The sequence below is a fragment of the Salvelinus fontinalis genome, chromosome 33, assembly GCF_029448725.1.
Source record: "Salvelinus fontinalis isolate EN_2023a chromosome 33, ASM2944872v1, whole genome shotgun sequence".
NCBI lineage: Eukaryota > Metazoa > Chordata > Actinopteri > Salmoniformes > Salmonidae > Salvelinus > Salvelinus fontinalis.
Window position 1 is genome coordinate 39,869,187 of NC_074697.1, and position 22,065 is coordinate 39,891,251.

The 22,065-nt window shown below is 48.7% G+C and overlaps 1 protein-coding gene across 3 annotated transcripts in view; it reads left to right on the top strand.

Annotated features, from left to right (window-relative positions):
- Nucleotides 1–22,065, top strand: part of LOC129832230 (numb-like protein) — a 79,636-nt gene that overhangs the window by 996 nt on the left and 56,575 nt on the right. The window lies entirely within an intron of this gene.

Consider the following 22,065-nt stretch of genomic DNA (forward strand, 5'->3'; position numbering starts at 1 on the left):
ATTGTAATGGAAGGCTATAAAAAACATCAGTTTTGTGGAAGAACGACAAGCCAGGGCAGGTATGGAGGGATCGACACTCATATTATACAGAATATATGACTGGCTTCACTTGTGTGTAAGCCTAACACTATGATAATACTATGATACAATGACTTGCGGGTTCTAATACTCTGGTAGGATGGCTGAGATATGTGTCCAGACCAGCGTCCAGACATTGACCCCAGATGTCCCCCACACAATACACTCATCCTCTTGTTAGAAACCAATGATGATTGAGGCTGGGGGTGATGATGAGGATGCATCATACTGTAGCAGGCATTCAAGTTTCTTGTCATCCCATCATGGCCATACTTATAGGCCCTGCCATTGGGGCCTTGTTGTCACCATAAGGCAAAAATATGTGACTCAGCAGAATGTAATACATTGACAGATGGTGCTTATGTGCTGTATTGATCTGTGACTCCGCCCAGAGACAGAGAGCAGGGGTAGATCTCAATTGCATAGTCCTCGTGTCCTCTCTCCTCGGCTCCTTCTCAAAACCCATTGGATGAGAAAGCCAGAGTTCCTCCCCTCTCGAGGAGTATGCAATTGGGATCTTCCCGAGGACTCCTTGAGGCCAGTGTTGACAACTCAAGGCAAGTTTTACATCAAGCCACCCACGCATGAAATACCCCCAACATCCTATGTGCAAAGCAACATCAGGAATGATCTGTTGAGTACCATGTGTATTTATAATTTAAAATGAGTAAGCTGCTTAAATGCTTGAGTGGACATATAGGTATGCATATCATGTATAAACAACAGTGCATTATAACATTCTTTACATGTGTCTTGATTGCATTCTTAAGCACAGCGGGTCATGTTATTCGGGGGGGGGGGGGTCTGTCAGTCTGTTGGCCTCTGATGTCACATGCCGAGCATTAACAATGGGGACAGTGTGGCTCACCTGCCTGGATAGCTAGAAAGCTGCATGGGCAGGACTCTCCAGGGCAGGGCTGGGTCTGACCTGGGTGCCGCACTGTAGTGCAATGACTTTAAACTTAGGCCTATTGTCTTGGCTGGTATTGGCCCATTTTAATGCAGCCCACTAAGAAATGGTTGAGGATTTGGGTGAGGAGCATGTACAGTTGAATGAGCAACTGTTTGTGTTGCAACCCCTCATCTCCCCAAACCGTTTCCCCTTCCTTTTAGTTAGATTGCAGCGTTTAAAGTTGGCACCCTTTTGTTAGCCAGACGGACACACGGAGGGACAGACCAGCTGGGCCCACAATGGGAGGGGGTCAAAGGTCATCCAATCAGCGGCGAGTTGAGCGGCAGCCGGCAGCAGAGGGTGTTGCTCCCTTTGTGATATTCAGGGTGTGACTGGTAAACAACTGGGTGAACTTCCACCCCACTCTGACCGGCAGTGTTTGAATATACTGTTTAGGGTTTTGGCATTGTAACTTCCAGTCGAGAACATGGGAGGTGCCTTTTTTGTCCAGCGCAGTGATATATAGGTTACTAAAGGAAGTGACTTTGGGATGTGCTATTCTTGTTAGCCTCTTGACAATTATCATGTTTGTACTCTGAGTCTGTGTGAAAGGGACTACGCTCCACTAGTAACCTAGCATTAATTATAGCAGTCTATTTTGGGTGGCTGAATTAATCACAGAAGAGAGAGGGAGAGAGTGGGAGAGAGTGAGAGAGAGAGAGAGATGGGAATTAGCCAACAGGGACAAAAAAGCTATTTGTCTCCTGTTCTCTCTCAGCCCAACAGAAAAATCCTCAGGTCATTGGAAATGATTACATCAACGTGTGCATAGCTTTGAGCCAGAAGATTCTCTTGTCTTCCTCAATTTGTATTTCTGTCAGCTGCTTTTCTGTACACAGACATTCGTACATTAGAACTTTCTGATCTTCTCTGTGCCTACAGTGCCTTGCAAAAGTATTCATCCCCTTGGCGTTTTTCCTATTCTGTTGCATTTCAACCTGTAATATAAATTGATTTTTATTTGGACTTCATGTAATGGGCATACACAAAATAGTCCACATTGGTGAAGTGAAATTTAAAAAATAACTTATTTTTAAAAATTCATTAAAAAAAAAAGGGAAAAGTGGTAGGTGCACATGTATTCACCCCCTTTGCTATGAAGCTCCTAAATAAGATCTGGTGCAACCAATTACCTTCAGAAGTCACATAATTAGTTCAATAAAATCCACCTGTGTGCAATCTAAGTGTCACATGATCTGTCACATGATCTCAGTATATATACACCTGTTCTGAAAGGCCCCAGAGTCTGCAACACCACTAAACAAGGTGCACCACCAAGCAAGCGACACCACGAAGACCAAGGAGCTCTCCAAACAGGTCAGCGACAAAGTTGTGAAGAAGTACCGATCAGGGTTGGGTTATAAAAAAATATCAGAAACTTTGAACATCCCACGGAGCTCCATTAAATCCATTATTAAAAAATGGAAAGAATATGGCACCACAACAAACCTGCCAAGAGAGGGCCGCCCACCAATACTCACGGACCAGGCAAGGAGGGCATTAATCAGAGAGGCAACAAAGAGACCAAAGATAACCCTGAAGGAGCTGCAACACTCCACAGCGGAGATTGGAGTATCTGTCCATAGGACCACTTTAAGCCGTACACTCCACAGAGCTGGGCTTTATGAAAGAGTGTCCAGAAAAAATTAAGCAAACACGTTTGGTGTTCGCCAAAAGGCATGTGGGAGACTCCCCAAACATGTGGAAGAAGGTACTCTGGTCAGATGAGACTAAAATTGAGCTTTTTGGCCATCAAGTAAAACGCTATGTCTGGCGCAAACCCAACACCTCTTATCAGCCCGAGAACACCATCTCCACAGTGAAGCATGGTGGTGGCAGCATCATGCTGTGGGGATGTTTTTCATCGGCAGGGCCTGGGAAACTGGTCAGAATTGAAGGAATGATGGATGGAGCTAAAGACAGGGAAATTCTTGAAACCTGTTTCAGTCTTCCAGAGATTTGAGACTGGGACGGAGGTTCACCTTCCAGCAGGACAATGACCCTAAGCATACTGCTAAAGCAACACTCAAGAGGTTTAAGGGGAAACATTTAAATGTATTGGAATAGCCTAGTCAAAGCCCTGACCTCAATCCAATTGAGAATATGTTGTATGACTTAAAGATTGCTCTACACCAGCGGAACCCATCCAACTTGAAGGAGCTGGAACAGTTTTGCCTTAAAAAATCCCAGTGGCTAGATGTGCCAAGCTTATAGAGACATACCCCAAGAGACTTGCAGCTGTAATTGCGGCAAAATGTGGCTCTACAAAGTATTGACTTTGGGGGGGTGAATAGTTATGCACGCTCAAGTTTTCTGTTTTTTTTGTCTTATTTCTTGTTTGTTTCACAATAAAATATATTTTGCATCTTCAAAGTGGTAGGTATGTTGTGTAAATCAAGTGATACAACCCCCCCAAAAATCTATTTTAATTCCAGGTTGTAAGGCAACAAAATAGGAAAAATGCCAAAGGGGTGAATACTTTCGCACGCCACTGTATATGCTAAGTTGAGTGATTGGGTTTCTACCTAGTTAATTGCATTCAGCCTATTGTCATTTTCATTAGAGCACTCAATGGCTGTGTATTTCCAACAGGCGTATGTGTTTGTGTGTGAATGAGCGAAGGGAATGGTGCGTGAGAGCAATCATGCATGTGTGTTTGCGTCTGCCGATTTACCCTTGGTAATCAGTGATTCCTCTGCTTCAGTGGCATTTTGGCTGCAGATAACAAGAAAGTGAATTGCTGTTTCTTAGCAGGGCCAAGTTGGATGTGGTCAGTGTGTGTATGAATGCCATTCCATCGGTGTGACAAACAAGTGCAATCACCAAGAGATGATTGGGGTCGTGATCTTGTGTGATACACAGGTTCACGGTTGAACAGGTCTGACTCTGTGCTGCGTGGTGGGCTAAGTTTGAGGTAGAGCTCTGTGTCTTCTGACAGGAGAGAAGTGGAGCCTACCGGGACCTTTTGAAGTACAATCTGCCAAGCACAGAGCACGCTATTCATCTCGCTCCGTCAAGAGTGGAGAGAAGGGAGACATAGAGGGTTGGTGAGGCTGGGTGCTTTTGGGGGGTTTTCGACGGGGGTGGGGGTTGGATTGGATGGCTTCACAGGTTGGATTATCCTGACTCATCCAGGCAAGCAACTCTAAACAGAGAGGACGGGACGGTAGCAGCCAACAGGGGAGGACTTTTTCTGGGGTAAACAGAAGCAGTAGGTCTCTGGCAGGGTGTGTGTGTGTGTGTGTCTTGGTGTGCATATCTCTGTGTGTGTGTGTGTGTGTGTCTGTGTCTCAGAGCACGTCTCTGCTCTGTCAAGCGTCTAATTTTGGAACACGGTTGGTGGTTAAAACACTTGAGATGAAATTCTCCATCAGGGCCTGTCGCTCTAATCACATCTGAGACCGAACTGAAGATTGACCCCTGCTCCGTCCTGTCCTCCCTCACCTGGGAGGAGCAGAGGACATTATCACAGTTCCTCATTTGATATTACCGAGAAAACAACTCTAGCTATAGCCTTAGCAATCATGCTCACGACGTGAGTATTCTTCATTGAGGTTTCAATCTTTTTTTCATTTGGAACAGCACAGTTCAGGCCACAGATCTGACGACACCGGCAGCTACTCAGAAGTTGTTTTGATGGCACACTTCAAACTTCTTTGCCTCATCTGAAGATACTTGACTGAAAGTAAATCTTGTTTGTTTAGTATCTGCCTCTGTCTTTGTGTATTCTACCTTTGAAAACAGTGCTTTAGTATCAATGCTTTCTACCTTTCAAGCCAGCCAGAGAGCAGAAATAGAAGAGACAGCTAATTGAGACCAAAAACAGACGCGCGTGATCCCTCCAGCTGTGTAGAGAGTCACAGACAATGACTCATACCCTGAGAAAAGGTTACAGCATCAAAGTTACATCTGAGATCCACCCTGGCTATACATCAACTCTGTACAACATCTCTTATCCAGTGTCCATCCATTTTAGGATTGCTAAAATATTTTGGGTTGGGAGAGTCTGCTGGCTTTGGATGACTGCTGGTTGTAAATTTGCAAACGAGACATGCTCCTTTCTCTTCTTATGGCCATTACTCACCGTAACCATGGTGGTATCACGGCCAATTTGGAGCATCTGGTTCGACACGAGATACTCCGCATGCTCTCGCTCCCACTTCACCTCGTACACTCTGCCCCTCTGTCCTCCCCATGCCCCTCTCAGCCCTGTCTCCCAGTGTGCCTGTCTGCAACCCCCCAGCTGCTCCCCAGATGTGGCCGAGTCACCCAGCTGTTACCCGGAGTTCCACTGGGAAAGACAAAGAAGGGGCTTGGGAGAGAAGGATGGAGGGAGGAGGGAGGAGGGAGGGAGAGAGAGATGTCTCTTATTTCACAACCGACACCAGTCTTAGGGGCGACAGGTAGCCTAGTGGTTAGAGCTTTGGGCCAGTAACCGAAAGGTTGCTAGATCGAGTCCCTCAGCTGACAAGGTAAAAATCTGTCGTTCTGCTCCTGAACAAGGCAGTTAACCCCCTGGTCCTAGGCCGTCATTGTAGATAAGTATTTGTTCTTAACTGACTTGCCAAGTTAAATAAAGGTCTAATAAAAAATCCTTCGGCTGCAGAAGAGGCCAGATGTTTAGTTGTTTGCTCCTAGCGGGTCTAGAATGTGTTACTCGTGACCCCAAACCGCTGTGTGGTTTCCTTTTTAAGATGTCCGACAAATGATGTCCTCCACAGAGGGAGTGGGAACTGCTTTGGAACCAAGATGTAGTGGACGGTCCTTGCTGTGTGAGGCAGAATCGTACAGAAACCTGGTCACATTGCCTGGGAACTGCGTACATTCACCGTATGAACCGTATGGTTTACATGGTCAGATAGTTGCACTTTGAACTAAGGACCTGCTGTACCCCTGAGGAACCTCAGGGATTTGAATGGAGAAAGTGGCCTTTTCGGGACATTGACTACAGCCAGCATGACTGCTTGTCTGTCTCTCAATGCCCCCCTCTGGCCTACCCTGTCCTGGGACTGTCTGTCACTCACATAAACCTAATGCCTCTGCTTCTAGCGTTATCGAACAGGGGGGAAGTGGTCGTCCCTAGACAGGTAGTCTGCGCCCACAGACAAACAGGCCTGCCATTGTCTGTCGTGCCTGCATGATGAGCGCTGGGGCCATCCAGGGTCTTTAGCCAGTAGGCCAGTCCACACCACAGTCTCTCCCGCCTGAGAGAGAGCCAGGGAGAGAGCTCTGGCCAGGCATGGCTCCAGGGCTGCATTACATCCATCACTGGAGATCAATTAACAGCAGCAGCAGCAGAGAAGTGACCTCTGCTCACACACCAGACCAGTGCACTCGCTCTGCCCATAGGGTGAGGAAGCACTGATACAGAAGGCTGAGATGGAGGGGGGATGGTGAGGGAATTGAAGAAGAAGAGAGGAGAGAGAAGGCTGGGGGAGCACTAGATTGTATCTGCTGATATCTTCAGCATCCATCCTGAGTAATGAAAGCTTACAGGGACAAAGGAAAGGAGCGCGAGTTGAGCTATGCTGGAGAGGACATGATAGATTTTGTAGAGAGGTGGGATTGGGATGGAGGGAAGGGGGAAGGTAGAGACAGACAGACAGAAAGACAGACATAGACAGACAGCTAATACATAGTGCAGATGGGCAATAGGAGATTTTCCCATTCCTCCTCTACATACTACATAATCACATATGTCTATCCATCATTCTCTATCTGTTTACCTCCCGGTGCAAAATCAATATGTCTGCTGAGCATGCCATATTTGGATTGAGCATTCTCTGTCTGTCTGTCTGTCTGTCTGTCTGTCTGTCTGTCTGTCTGTCTGTCTGTCTGTCTGTCTGTCTGCCTGCCTGCCTGCCTGCCTGCCTGCCTGCCTGCCTGTCTGTCTGTCTGTCTGTCTGTCTGTCTGTCTCTCTCTCTCTCTCTCACTTTCACTTTCTCATCAGCCTTCAAAGGGGCTTAAGTGTGATGGTATTAAATTCCAGGAAGGAGCCACAGGAAGGGCCGATTGGAAACTGAGCAGGTAATGAAAGGTTTTGGTGTCAAACGAGAACCCGGCTGCAGGCAAATTGCACTGCGGAGGGGGTGGGAGTTATTGTCTGGCTCATAAAGCCAGCCCCCATGGCTATCCCTCCATATCCATATGATCTCCTTCCACCTGCCTGTAGCGTATAGTAGTAGTACACTGTCTAACAATGACTTCCAAGTGGATAGCAGTCTTGTGTTACTGTACTCCCAGTCCAAAGTATCGTGCAGGAAGCCTGGAATCGAGGCTAAGTGGCTAAGTGAATAGGATGTCTGTCAGTTCATGTTTCCGATCCTGTGCTGTTGTTGACATGGAGTGGCTTGTGCGTTACAGTTCCAGCTGCTCCGCATGGGCGATTCGTTATTGCTACAGCTTCGCGGCTTGGCATTCCAAGAAACCCAGAGGAAAACCCCAAACGGCACCCTCCCTCCCTCCACCCGCTCCTCCCCCCGACTGCATGTCTTTGAACCCTCAATCTCTTCCACGGCCACACTGCTCCTTTCATATGGGCTCTGTTGACATCCTCACAGCAGCCTCGCACAATGCTTCTCTCCACAGTCACAGAGGAAGCTGTTCAGGCCTGCCTGGTCCATGTCTCTGGTGCATGTCTCTGTGTGGCTGTGCTGCTGTTGCTGGACTGGACATCCGTCTGGGTGTGGTTAGCTAGCTAGCTGTTCTGTCTCTGTGACTCTGTGTGAGATATGGAGCTGCTTGACATGCAGTTCTCTTTCCATCCACCGCCTGTGTCCATTTCCATAGAAACAGGGTTTGACAGACAGTGAAGCACAGTTCCAATCCCCTAGCAGCAGCAGCAGCCGCACAAACACACATGGTGCCGGTGGCACGAATGTAGCCGGCAGTTGTGAGATATGTCCATCATGTCTCCTTGTCGTTTTTTTTAGCCCACTACTACACTGTGTAAATGTGTGTGTGTGTGTGTGTGTGTGTGTGTGTGTGTGTGCGCGTTTCTATGTGTCTGCCCTTACTGAACTCTTATATGGTTAGTATTGGCAGGAGATTGAAGCAGTTCGAGCTCAGCTGATGAATCCAACTGATTCGGAGGACAATCCCTGCTTGTGATTCATGGCAGCAGAGTGTTCTCCTCCGTCAGACAAATCTTATGTACTCCTCCTGTCTGGATTCCCATTTATAATGCAGCTACATAGATAACAAGATGGTTCGGTCACAATGTGATCTTCATGACATGTAATGGAAATATAGCTACACCCACTTACAGACAGTTACACCCACTTTTCATCAAGCAGAGAGGAATCTCACAGAACAGCTCAGATCCCAAGGCTGTAGCTAGTAGGCTAGACACCCTGTTCCCGTATTCATAAAGCGCTACAGAGTAGGAGTGCTGATCTAGGACCTGTTTTGAATACGATTAGGCTATATGGGCAGGGGGGACCTGATCCTAGATCAGCAGTCCTACTCTGAGCTTTATGCTTTATGAATACGGTCACTAATCTTTTATTTTTCCTTTAAAAATACTACGAGCTGCTGCTTCTTGGGAATTCCAATTCAACGGAGGGGAGTCTCACATTTCCAAACATATCCAAATATATAAGTAGTAAAGTGGAGCCCGAGGCCCCTCCTTGAACTGGTGAAGTTAAAGTAATACACTATGGCTCTCTGGCTCTGTAGGAGGCTTCATTTCCATCGCTGAGGGATTCATTTTGCTGTGTGTGCCTGATAATGTTATTCACTAATAAAATAACGCCATCGCTGCCATACCATGAGGCACTTTCGAGCCACTCTCTTCCATTCCATCATGTGAAAATGGAACATGGAATTTATGCAGTTTTGGTTGTTTTCCTATTCCTTAACAGGATCTCTCTCAGAAACATTGTGCATTGTGTACAGGAATGTGTGATCTGATCGACAGACAGTTGTACGAGCTCACTGTATGTCGCCATCTCTGTCTCTTTCTCTGGGCAGTCTCAATTGAACCAGCCTGAGCAGCTAGGAGTCGGATAACAGACCTGTTGTGTCTGTAGCGTATAGCTGTGTCTGAGGTTGTGTTGTTGTGTTCGAAGCGTCCTCCCTCCCTCTTCATGGTGGTGTCATGCTACTTCATCTCTGCCTGGCCCTGCTTCTATCTGGGTCCTGGGCCCTTATCTAATACAATCTGTCTCTATCTAGTATTCAGCCATGCTGCCCCCAGGGAGAGGAGATGGCCATGGCCTCCCTCCCTATCATCGATCCGATCCAAGAGGAGAGAGAGAGGAGCGCATGCCTGGTGGTAAACTACAGACTTTCCTGGAAGACTCTCCGGGCCGTTGCAGGGAAAGCCGACCAAGCTTAGATTGACAGGAGTAGGAGACTTCCATGGCTGTTCGTATAAAGATATTTAGCTTCGATGGTATTTATGAATGACTTCATTATAGAAAGCTCTATTCTTTTCAGAGGAAGTAGATGGATAGATAGGGGGGTAGAGTTGGCATACATGGTGGTGGTTGGTTTGGGATTGGCTAGGTGGGAGTCCCTCTAACCACACATTCACCATTGTACTCGTCCTCTGAGAGACTGGGCCAAGGCCTTGCGTAACAACTGTCCCTGCTTATTCTCTGGCAGCGAAATTAGGTCTCTCTCTCGCAATTCAATTTCAATTTAAGGGGCTTTATTGGCTTGGGAAACATATGTTTACATTGCCAAAGCAAGTGAAATAGATAATATACAAAAGTGAAATAAACAATAAAAAATGTACAGTAAACATTACACTCACAGAAGTTCCAAAAGAATAAAGACATTTCAAATGTCATATTATGTCTATATACAGTGTTGTAATGATGTACAAATAGTTCAAGTACAAAAGGGAAAATAAATAAACATTAATATAGGTTGTATTTGCAATGGTGTTTGTTCTTCACTGGTTTCCCATTTCTTGAAGCAACAGGTCACAAATCTTACTGCTGGGACTTTATCAACATTTGATTTTGTTTTAGATTTTTTTGTGGGTCTGTGTAATCTGAGGGAAATATGTGTTTCTAATATGGTCAGACATTGGGTAGGAGGTTAGGAAGTGCAGCACTTTTCTGGGCAGTGTGCACATAGCCTGTCTTCTCTTGAGAGCCAGGTCTGCCTTTTGCGGCCTTTCTAAATAGCAAGGCTATGCTCACTGAGTCTGTGCCTAGTCAAAGATTTCCTTAAATTTGGGTATTCTGACACTGTGTACTCTGTTGAGCATTCTAGTTTGCTCACTTTTTTTGTAAATTCTTTCCAATGTGTCAAGTACTTATCTTTTTGTTTTCTCATGATTTGGTTGGGTCTAATTGTGCTGCTGTCCTGGGGCTCTGTGGGGTCTGTTTGTGTTTGTGAACAGAGCCCCAGGACCAGCTTGCTTAAGGGTCTCTTCTCCAGGTTTAGTTCTCTGTAGGTGAAGGCTTTGTTATGGAAGGTTTGGGAATCGCTTCCTTTTAGGTGGTTGTAGAATTTAACGTCTCTTTTCTGAATTTTGATAATTAGTGTATATCGGCCTAATTCTGCTCTGCATGCATTATTTGGTGTTTTACGTTGTACACAGAGGATATTTTTGCAGAATTCTACATGCAGAATCTCATTTTGTCCCATTTTGTGAATTCTTGGTTGGTGAGCGGAACCCCAGACCTCACAACCATGAAGGGCAATGGGTTCTATAACTGATTCAAGTATTTTTTGCCAGATCCTAATTGGTATGTCGAATTTCTTGTTCCTTTTGATGGCATAGAAGGCAACGGTGTCTAGATGGAGGTTTTATTAATGGTCCTGGGAACTGGACCTTTTTTTGCAGTATTATTTTTGTCTTACTGAGATTTACTGTCAGGGCCCAGGTCTCTCTCTCTCTCTCTCTCTCGCTCTCTCTCTCTCTCTCTCTCTCTCTCGCTCTCTGTCTTTCTCTCTGTGTTTCTGCTCCCTGTTACGAGTGTCATGGGAGAATAGTCAGATAGACATTAGTTTTCTTTCCATAACTACAAGTTTTCAAGCTGAAGTGGATGTGGAGTGAGATACAGTAATGATTAGGGTTCGTACAGAGTATGACTATAAAACAGTCCTGGAGTAAGTGGCAGTCCTGGAGTAAACCAGTTGGGTTGTGAAGGGAGTCTGTGTGAGGCTCAATGTTAAGAACCAGGGATAGATGACCACATGCAGTGGGTTTGAGGAAAACCCCTCTCCTCAAATCTCTGTTCACCCCTCTCCCCAGCCTACAGCTGGCTGTGTTTGGTTGGGGAACAGTGGAGGAGGAGGAGAGGGAGGGGGATGGAGGGTTAATGGAGACACAGCTGGTCTGACCCCCTCCAAAACCAGCTGCTGTTACAAAAGACACCCGTCAAGCTTTTGGAGTAGGTGGCCTGGCTGCCTGCGCATCTCTTTCCCTCCCCTCTTTGCTTCCTCCCACCTCCTCTCTCTCTATTGTGTCCCCCCAGACCCCACCCAGCTGTTCCAGGGTTTTTACTTTCCTTCTCCCCCCGACTGAACAAACCTGACTACACACACACACACACACACACACACACACACACACACACACACACACACACACACACACACACACACACACACACACACACACACACACACACACACACACACACACACACACACCTATACAATCCCCTTGAAACAAATGTTTGATCAATCACACCAAAGGCTGTGGCTTAGTATTGGCTGTGTGCCTCAGAGGCCTCCAGGACTGGTAGAAGCCTGGGGCTGAAGTTACAATCCAGTGGCTGGCTCCGGGGTCTCGAGGGTGGGCTGCTGCGTGCTGGCCTGACGCCACACCCTCCCTCCCCTCCCCTCTCCTCTCCTCTCCCATTGTTCCAATCTCTGACAAGTTGCACGTGTCTCTCTTTTCACGGTGACGGTGGGGGGTGGGCGGGCCTTTGTGTGGCAGCCCTTGTGTCGGGGACACACTCTCATTTGATAGACGCGTGCTGACAAAAGAGAAAAGGGGGACACTTGGGTTAATTATTTGTGGCGCTACAGTGAATAGGGGAGAAGCAGCGGCCATCTGTGATTTGTGCATCTAATCTGTGCTATGCCCACACTGTGGACCCACACTCCTCCCATGATCCCTCCAACCCTCTCTGCCCAAAAATCCCTGCTTTTTTCCTGGCACGCTTGTTTTGGGTGCATTCTCATTGTTGTGGTTAGCCTGTCTTCTCACGGGGTTTTGGGAGTGGAGAGACATGGTGCTGTAAGGGTCCTGGCCTCGGAGTTATTCCTCTCCGTCCTGCCCTGGCCATTCTGTAAGGGTCCTGGCCTCGGAGTTATTCCTCTCCGTCCTGCCCTGGCCATTCTGTAAGGGTCCTGGCCTCGGAGTTATTCCTCTCTGTCCTGCCCTGGCCATTCTGTAAGGGTCCTGGCCTCGGAGTTATTCCTCTCCATCCTGCCCTGGCCATTCTGTAAGGGTCCTGGCCTCTGAGTTATTCCTCTCCGTCCTGCCCTGGCCATTCTGTAAGGGTCCTGGCCTCGGAGTTATTCCTTTCCGTCCTGCCCTGGCCATTCTGTAAGGGTCCTGGCCTCGGAGTTATTCCTCTCCGTCCTGCCCTGGCCATTCTGTAAGGGAGAGGAGGTTGACGTTCTCTCCTCTCACTTCCTCTCCTCCTCTCTCCTCTCCTTTAATCTCCTCTCCGTATCGCTCTTCCTCCCTTCTCTCCTCTTCTCTCCTCTCTCTTCTCTTCTCCTCTCACTCCTCTCCTCTCCTCTCTTCTCCTCGCAGCCAGAGGAGCTGAAAGTGTCTTGTTGATCCCGGGCCATTCTCCACTCTGACGCTTTGTTTTATAGCAACGAGACTAAACAACTGGTCTCTCTCGCTCTCTCTCTCTCTCTCTCTCTCTCTCTCTCTCTCTCTCTCTCCTCTCTCTCTCTCTCTCTCTCTCCTCTCTCTCTCTCTCTCTCCTCTCTCTCTCTCCTCTCTCTCTCTCTCTCTCTCTCTCTCTCTCACCTCTCTCTCTCTCCCTCTCTCTCTCTCTCTCTCTCTCTCTCTCTCTCTCTCTCTCTCTCTCTCTCTCTCTCTCTCTCACCTCTCTCTCTCTCACCTCTCTCTCTCTCTCACTAGATAAGTGCGTTGACTGGCACATGCTTCTCTCTGCCTTGTTACCGGTGTACATTGACATTGACACACTGTAGCCCTGGTTTGGGATTAGTTTGGGATCGATAATGTTTTTGGAACCCATCAAGGTCATTCAGGGAACAGGGCTCGAGTCTAAAACGCCACTGGCCAAACTGCAATCAATGTTGTTTACTACAATTACCCCTTCCCTCTATTTAAGGGGTGAGTCCTCCTCTTATAGGGTGCAGGGACGGTTCTGAACTAAACAATTTGGCAGGACTTTTTAAAAAGTCAGCCTGTTTTTGTGTGGCACCAGATGTTTGCTCACGACGTCAATTCAAAGTCTATTCCACGTTGGTTCAACGTAATTTCATTGAAATGACTTGGAAACAACGTTGATTCAACCAGTGTGTGCCCAGTGGGGCCTTTCTCCACGAAGCCTCGACACTCTCTGTTAAATGTAGGATTGGCTACGTGATGTGACTGGCTGCCTGTTTTTAGGCTGCTGCTGCTGGGAACCCTGCTGTTCTCGTTGCCCTAGAAAATTCTGCAAGCTTTTCCCTCAGCTTCCAGTGAGAGTGCCCGGCTGTAGACAGACAGTGGAGGGAGACAGAGTCACGCTGCTTTAAAAGCTTATCGGTCTCTCAGAGCTAGCCTCTCTCAGAGCTAACTCCCCTCTCTCCAAATCCACAACAACAGACTGCCCGCCTGCCCAGGGTGAAAGCGTTCCTGGCTGTCTCGCATCCCATGTTTGGGTTCACTTGGGGTCAAAGGTCAGAGGCTAAGAGGGACCTGGCTTGAAGGTATTTTTTGGCACGTGGGGGTGATTGTATGGGGCTCACTCTGCCTCCTTTGTGTCCCCCTCCTGTCTGGTCCCATATCCCACCTCCGCCCTTCGCCCCCAGCTGTCCCCCTCCATTAACATGACAAAGTGGCGAGGTTCTGTTCCCCACCAGGGACGCTGCTAGCTGTCATGGTGGGGCCATTTGGGCCAGCCCAGCCCTGCTGTGGGCCATCTGTGTTTGGGCCTCTACTCCTACTCTCTCCTCTCCTACTGTGAGTCACTCAAAGCAATGCAGGGTGTGACAGACAGTCAGACCACTGGGGCCTCCTATAATACCATGAGATAATTCACATTACACCCTATCAGAGCGAGACAAAGTTTAAACATGACATTGTCACTCCAACTACAGCCTTAGAGGGACGTTGTAAGAACGTTATTAAACCAGAGCCGCATGAGGTAATGGTATGGCCCAGGCAGACACAGAAATACCCAGTCACCACTACCTCTCCATCTTTCCACAAGGGGGGTGGGTGGATGGGAGAGGGGGGCGTGTGATGTCATGAGTGGAACCTGTTGAGGAAGAAAGTGGAACCTGTTGGAACTGGTCTATTGATAGCATTTTGTTTTCTTCTCACACGACGTTTGGAGTCGGTTAACTGCTTTAGGCGATGTTGTTGTGAAATCTAGCTCCTGGATGTTTCCATACTGGATATGATGCATGGGAAATATCCTGGGGCTTGAAAGTCACACACCTTCCTCTCCTACTGCCTGCTGAAATCGAATTTCATCAGATGTTTCTATACTGTTATTGATATGCACTCTGGCACTCCATGTATATAACCATGTTATTATCTCGTACCCCTGCACATAGACTCGGTACTGGTCCTCCATGTATATAGCCATGTTATTACCTCGTACCCCTGCACATAGACTCGGTACTGGTCCTCCATGTATATAGCCATGTTATTACCTCGTACCCCTGCACATAGACTCGGTACTGGTCCTCCATGTATATAGCCATGTTATTACCTCGTACCCCTGCACATAGACTCGGTACTGGTCCTCCATGTATATAACCATGTTATTACCTCGTACCCCTGCACATAGACTCGGTACTGGTCCTCCATGTATATAACCATGTTATTACCTCGTACCCCTGCACATAGACTCGGTACTGGTCCTCCATGTATATAGCCATGTTATTACCTCGTACCCCTGCACATAGACTCGGTACTGGTCCTCCATGTATATAACCATGTTATTACCTCGTACCCCTGCACATAGACTCGGTACTGGTCCTCCATGTATATAACCATGTTATTACCTCGTACCCCTGCACATAGACTCGGTACTGGTCCTCCATGTATATAACCATGTTATTACCTCGTACCCCTGCACATAGACTCGGTACTAGTACTCCATGTATATAACCATGTTATTACCTCGTACCCCTGCACATAGACTCGGTACTAGTACTCCATGTATATAACCATGTTATTACCTCGTACCCCTGCACATAGACTCGGTACTAGTACTCCATGTATATAACCATGTTATTACCTCGTACCCCTGCACATAGACTCGGTACTAGTACTCCATGTATATAGCCATGTTATTACCTCGTACCCCTGCACATAGACTCGGTACTGGTCCTCCATGTATATAACCATGTTATTACCTCGTACCCCTGCACATAGACTCGGTACTAGTACTCCATGTATATAACCATGTTATTACCTCGTACCCCTGCACATAGACTCGGTACTAGTACTCCATGTATATAACCATGTTATTACCTCGTACCCCTGCACATAGACTCGGTACTAGTACTCCATGTATATAACCATGTTATTACCCTCGTACCCCTGCACATAGACTCGGTACTAGTACTCCATGTATATAACCATGTTATTACCTCGTACCCCTGCACATAGACTCGGTACTGGTACTCCATGTATATAACCATGTTATTACCTCGTACCCCTGCACATAGACTCGGTACTAGTACTCCATGTATATAACCATGTTATTACCTCGTACCCCTGCACATAGACTCGGTACTGGTCCTCCATGTATATAGCCATGCTATTTTGACTCTTTATCGTTTTTTGTTAATCTCTGTATATTTATTCCTTGTGTCACTATTTTCCATCTTTCTCTCTGCATTGTTGGAAAAGGACCTACCTGTATGTAAGCATTTCACTGTCTACACCTGTTGTTTACGAGGCAGTTGATAAATAACATGTGATTTAATCTGTGTGGGTGGGCCAAACGTAAACACACATCATCCTCTCAACTCCAGTGTAGCAGGTTCTGAAAGGTTTGGTGTGTGTGTGACTGTGTGTGTGACTGTGTGTGTGACTGTGTGTGTGACTGTGTGTGTGTGACTGTGTGTGTGACTGTGTGTGGGTGAGGAAGGGTTTTCAGAATCCTAATAGTTTTTGTCTCTCAGTCCCTGTTTCTGTCTCTCTCACTCGCTCAGCTTGGCCTTGTCTCTTTCCCCTGTCTCTACCTCGCTGTCATCTCTCTCTATTTCTCTCATCCCTCTCTGTTTCTCGCTCTGCTCTGATCCTGGTCAGGAATAGGTCTTGTTGCTGTAAACACGGGCACGTTTCATCTTCAGCACAAGGTTGTGTTTGCATTCTGTTTTTTTCTTCTCATCTCATCTCAAGTGTAAGCAGCGCCAGCCTCATCAGAGAGGAGTAAAGTCCCAGAAGGCCCAAAGGATTAGGAGACAAATACCCGACAAATTGGGAAAGACCTCATCAGCAATAGCAGCAATTTGAAGCAGCAGCAGGTCCAGAGTGTTAGAGCGAGAGAGAGAGAGAGAGAAAGGGAGAGAGAGAGACAGAGGGAGAGAGAGAGAGAGGGAGAGAGAGAGAGAGCTGCTCTTGGGTTATTTCTGTTGTTGCTCACTCTCTCTCCCTCGCTTTTTCCTCCCCAAGCCGAGTCTCTTTCCCCAACAGCCATCACTATTCACTCGCCCTCTCTAACCCTCTCTCTCTCTCTCTCTCTCTCTCTCTCTCTCTCTCTCTCTCTCTCTCTCTCTCTCTCTCTCTCTCTCTCTCTCTCTCTCTCTCTCTCTCTCTCTCTCTCTCTCTCTCTCTCTCTCTCTCTCTCTCTCTCTCTCTCTCCCTCTATTTCTTTCTCTCCCCGTAAGCCCATGCTACGGGGAGAGAAAGAGTTGCCATGGGAGCCGGTTGCCATGCAGCAAGAGTGAGGTTTGGCGTGGTTGGGGGTAGAGTGTGGGGGGAGAGAGGATGTGGGTTGGAGAGAAGGCTGTGTTGTGTGGAGAGCAGCTAGAGGTCTGCCAGAGTGACAGACACCGGGTGCCACAGCCATTATACTCAGGCTGCCCACCAAACAGCATCAAACACCGCAGAACTAGGAGAAAAATAAAACAGGAGAACGAGGGCAGGAAGGAGGGAGGCTAAAGATGATCTAGTAGCAAGGTGTACAGTTGTGAGAGGGACTGAAAGAGGAGAACAGGCCTGATAGAGAACTCAACATCAACGTAGGCTGAGGGCTCCCCTCCATGGCTATCCTCGGAAAACTGTACCATATGCAGAATTGCAGCCGTCTGCAATGACCTGCCTTGTGGACACAATTAGAGGTTGAGTGGCCCACATGTAATAGTTCTAGTGTGTGTGTGTGTGTGTGTGTGTGTGTGTGTGTGTGTGTGTGTGTGTGTGTGTGTGTGTGTGCAGAGCACTGGTGTAAATCAGGTCTCAGGCTCGCTGCTGCCCTTTTGTTAGCCCACCAGACATGTGACACAATTCGGTCTGCCTGCCCCCTCCGCCCGCACGCATACACACACACACACACACACACATCGATCCTCTCTCTCTCTTGGCAATTTTCAGGCGAGACCCACAGTTTATTTACCAGACAGTAAGAAAGAGAGGCTGGAGCATTTCCTTTATGGTTGGTTGGTGCTGTTAAATAGTCTGCATTCTGAATGTTTTGGGAAAGAGGTACACTCATACTCACACACAATGTGTCTTTGTAGTGGGGAACCGAACAGGCTTTTGGTTGTAAAGGGGGAAAGAGAGAGAGGGAAGAAAGAGGCGTTGAACGGAGCCACACATCGATCCCAGTGATTTTTAGATGAGTGTCTGGACTTGGCTCTGGGCAGCACTGGACCGGACAGTGGGGCTGTGTCCCGAAGCTCAGAAGATGATTGGACAGGAGGAGAGTCACGTGTTATTTGCTTCTGTGGGCTTAGCTGATTGGAGAGGAAAACAGGTATCTGATTTGTGACAATCGGTTGGGAAGTTGAGCTGTCTCTCATACAGTGTGGCTGGCAGGAATTTTGGATCAAACCATTCCCAGACAATTGATACACACACTTGACACGAGCCTGGCTGAAAGCACACTTACACTGGAGCTCGTCCAGGCACATAATGTCTGAATCATAGTAGCATAGCAACACAAGTCAACTGCATACAAAGTTACTCTCAAACTGGCCCAGTGTATCTTTAGTGTACTGTGTTCGTATGCTTCTAGCAGGATACTGCATTTGAGTATGGAAGTACTTTGTGTGCACACACACACACACACACACACACACACACACACACACACACACACACACACACACACACACACACACACACACACACACACACACACACACACACACACACACACACACACACACACACACACACACACACACTTGCTGTTGAGGTTTGGGAAATGCCTGCGGCTTGTGGTATGTTTCAGGAAATGACATCATCCAGCAACAGTTGGTGCAGGTTTCTAATTTCCATCCCAAACCCATGGAAATAGTTTGTCTGTTTGGGCTTGCCATAATGTTGGAAGAATCGTGTGCAATAAAGATGAATACAGCAAGAAAACACAGGGCTATATTGTTTTCATAGACTGTGTATAGAAGAAGAACCAAAGTTTGTCTCAAATCTGGAAGAGGATGGAGGAAAAAGACGATGATGTAAGGAGGGAGAGAGGAAGAGGGAGAGAGGAGGAGGGAGAGAGGAGGAGGAGGGAGGGAGGGAGGGAGGGAGGGAGGGAGGGAGGGAGGGAGGGAGGAGGAGGGAGATGAGAGGAGGAGGGAGATGAGAAGAGCAGGGAGATGAGAGGAGCAGGGAGATGAGAGGAGCAGGGAGATGAGAGGAGCAGGGAGATGAGAGGAGGAGGGAGGAGGAGGGAGATGAGGAGGAGATGAGGGGAGGAGGGAGATGAGAAGAGCAGGGAGATGAGAGGATGAGGGAGATGAGAGGAGGAGGGAGATGAGAGGAGCAGGGAGATGAGAGGAGGAGGGAGATGAGAGGAGCAGGGAGATGAGAGGAGGAGGGAGATGAGAGGAGCAGGGAGATGAGAGGAGGAGGGAGATGAGAAGAGCAGGGAGATGAGAGGAGGAGGAAGATGAGAGGAGCAGGGAGATGAGAGGAGCAGGGAGATGAGAGGAGGACAGAGAGAGTGAGAGGAGCAGGGAGATGAGAGGAGGAGGGAGATGAGAGGAGCAGGGAGATGAGAGGAGGAGGGAGGTGAGAGGAGCAGGGAGATGAGAGGAGGAGGGAAATGAGAGGAGGAGGGAGATGAGAGGAGCAGGGAGATGAGAGGAGCAGGGAGATGAGAGGAGGAGGGAAATGAGAGGAGGAGGGAGATGAGAGGAGGAGGGAAATGAGAGGAGGAGGGAGATGAGAGGAGGAGGGAGATGAGAAGAGCAGGGAGATGAGAGGAGGAGGGAGATGAGAGGAGGAGGGAGATGAGAGGAGGAGGGAGATGAGAGGAGGAGGGAAATGAGAGGAGGAGGGAGATGAGAGGAGGAGGGAAATGAGAGGAGGAGGGAGATGAGAGGAGGAGGGAAATGAGAGGAGGAGGGAGATGAAAGGAGGAGGGAGATGAGAGGAGGAGGGAGATGAGAGGAGGAGGGAGATGAGAAGAGGAGGGAGATGAGAAGAGCAGGGAGATGAGAGGAGGAGGGAGATGAGAGGAGCAGAGAGATGAGAGGAGGAGGGAGGTGAGAGGAGCAGGGAGATGAGAGGAGGAGGGAAATGAGAGGAGGAGGGAGATGAGAGGAGGAGGGAAATGAGAGGAGGAGGGAGATGAGAGGAGGAGGGAAATGAGAGGAGGAGGGAGATGAGAGGAGCAGGGAGATGAGAGGAGGAGGGAGATGAGAGGAGGAGGGAAATGAGAGGAGGAGGGAGATGAGAGGAGGAGGGAAATGAGAGGAGGAGGGAGATGAGAGGAGGAGGGAAATGAGAGGAGGAGGGAGATGAGAGGAGGAGGGAGATGAGAGGAGGAGGGAGATGAGAGGAGCAGGGAGATGAGAGGAGGAGGGAAATTAGAGGAGGAGGGAGATGAGAGGAGGAGGGAAATGAGAGGAGGGAAATGAGAGGAGGAGGGAGATGAGAGGAGGAGGGAAATGAGAGGAGGAGGGAGATGAGAGGAGGAGGGAAATGAGAGGAGGAGGGAGATGAGAGGAGGAGGGAGAAGAGCAGGGAGATGAGAGGAGGAGGGAGATGAGAGGAGCAGGGAGATGAGAGGAGGAGGGAGATGAGAGGAGCAGGGAGATGAGAGGAGGAGGGAAATGAGAGGATGAGGGAGATGAGAGGAGGAGGGAAATGAGAGGAGGAGGGAGATGAGAGGAGGAGGGAGATGAGAGAAGGAGGGAGATGAGAGGAGGAGGGAGATGAGAGGAGGAGGGAAATGAGAGGAGGAGGGAGATGAGAAGAGGAGGGAGATGCGAAGAGCAGGGAGATGAGAGGAGGAGGGAGATGAGAGGAGCAGGGAGATGAGAGGAGGAGGGAGATGAGAGGAGCAGGGAGATGAGAGGAGGAGGGAAATGAGAGGAGGAGGGAGATGAGAGGAGGAGGGAAATGAGAGGAGGAGGGAGATGAGAGGAGGAGGGAAATGAGAGGAGGAGGGAGATGAGAGGAGGAGGGAAATGAGAGGAGGAGGGAAATGAGAGGAGGAGGGAGATGAGAGGAGCAGGGAGATGAGAGGAGGAGGGAAATGAGAGGAGGAGGGAGATGAGAGGAGGAGGGAAATTAGAGGAGGAGGGAAATGAGAGGAGGAGGGAGATGAGAGGAGGAGGGAAATGAGAGGAGGAGGGAAATGAGAGGAGGAGGGAGATGAGAGGAGGAGGGAGATGAGAGGAGCAGGGAGATGAGAGGAGGAGGGAGATGAGAGGAGCAGGGAGATGAGAGGAGGAGGGAGATGAGAGGAGGGAAATGAGAGGAGGAGGGAGATGAGAGGAGGAGGGAAATGAGAGGAGGAGGGAGATGAGAGGAGGAGGGAGATGATAGGAGCAGGGAGATGAGAGGAGGAGGGAGATGAGAGGAGCAGGGAGATGAGAGGAGGAGGGAGGTGAGAAGAGCAGGGAGATGAGAGGAGGAGGGAAATGAGAGGAGGGAAATGAGAGGAGGAAGGAGATGAGAGGAGGAGGGAAATGAGAGGAGGAGGGAGATGAGAGGAGGGAAATGAGAGGAGGAGGGAGATGAGAGGAGGAGGGAAATGAGAGGAGGAGGGAGATGAGAGGAGGAGGGAAATGAGAGGAGGGAAATGAGAGGAGGAGGGAGATGAGAGGAGGAGGGAGATGAGAGGAGGAGGGAGATGAGAGGAGGAGGGAGATGAGAAGAGGAGGGAGATGAGAAGAGCAGGGAGATGAGAGGAGGAGGGAGATGATAGGAGCAGGGAGATGATAGGAGCAGGGAGATGAGAGGAGGAGGGAGATGAGAAGAGCAGGGAGATGAGAGTATGAGGGAGATGATAGGAGCAGGGAGATGATAGGAGCAGGGAGATGAGAGGAGGAGGGAGAGAGAGAGGAAGAGGGAGATGAGAGGAAGAGGGAGATGAGAGGAAGAGGGAGATGAGAGGAAGAGGGAGAGAGGAAGAGGGAGATGAGAGGAGGAGGGAGATGAGAGGAAGAGGGAGATGAGAAGAGCAGGGAGATGAGAGGAGGAGGGAGATGGGAGGAGCAGGGAGATGAGAGGAGGAGGGAGATGAGAGGAAGAGGGAGATGAGAGGAGAGGAGGAGGGAGATGAGAAGAGCAGGGAGATGAGAGGAGGAGCGAGATGAAAGGAGGAGGGAGATGAGAGGAGAAGGGAGAGAGGAAGAGAGAGAGGAGGGAGATGAGGAGGAGATGAGAGGAGGAGGGAGATGAGAGGAGCAGGGAGATGAGAAGAGGAGGGAGAGAGTTGTGAGAGGAGATGAGGAATCG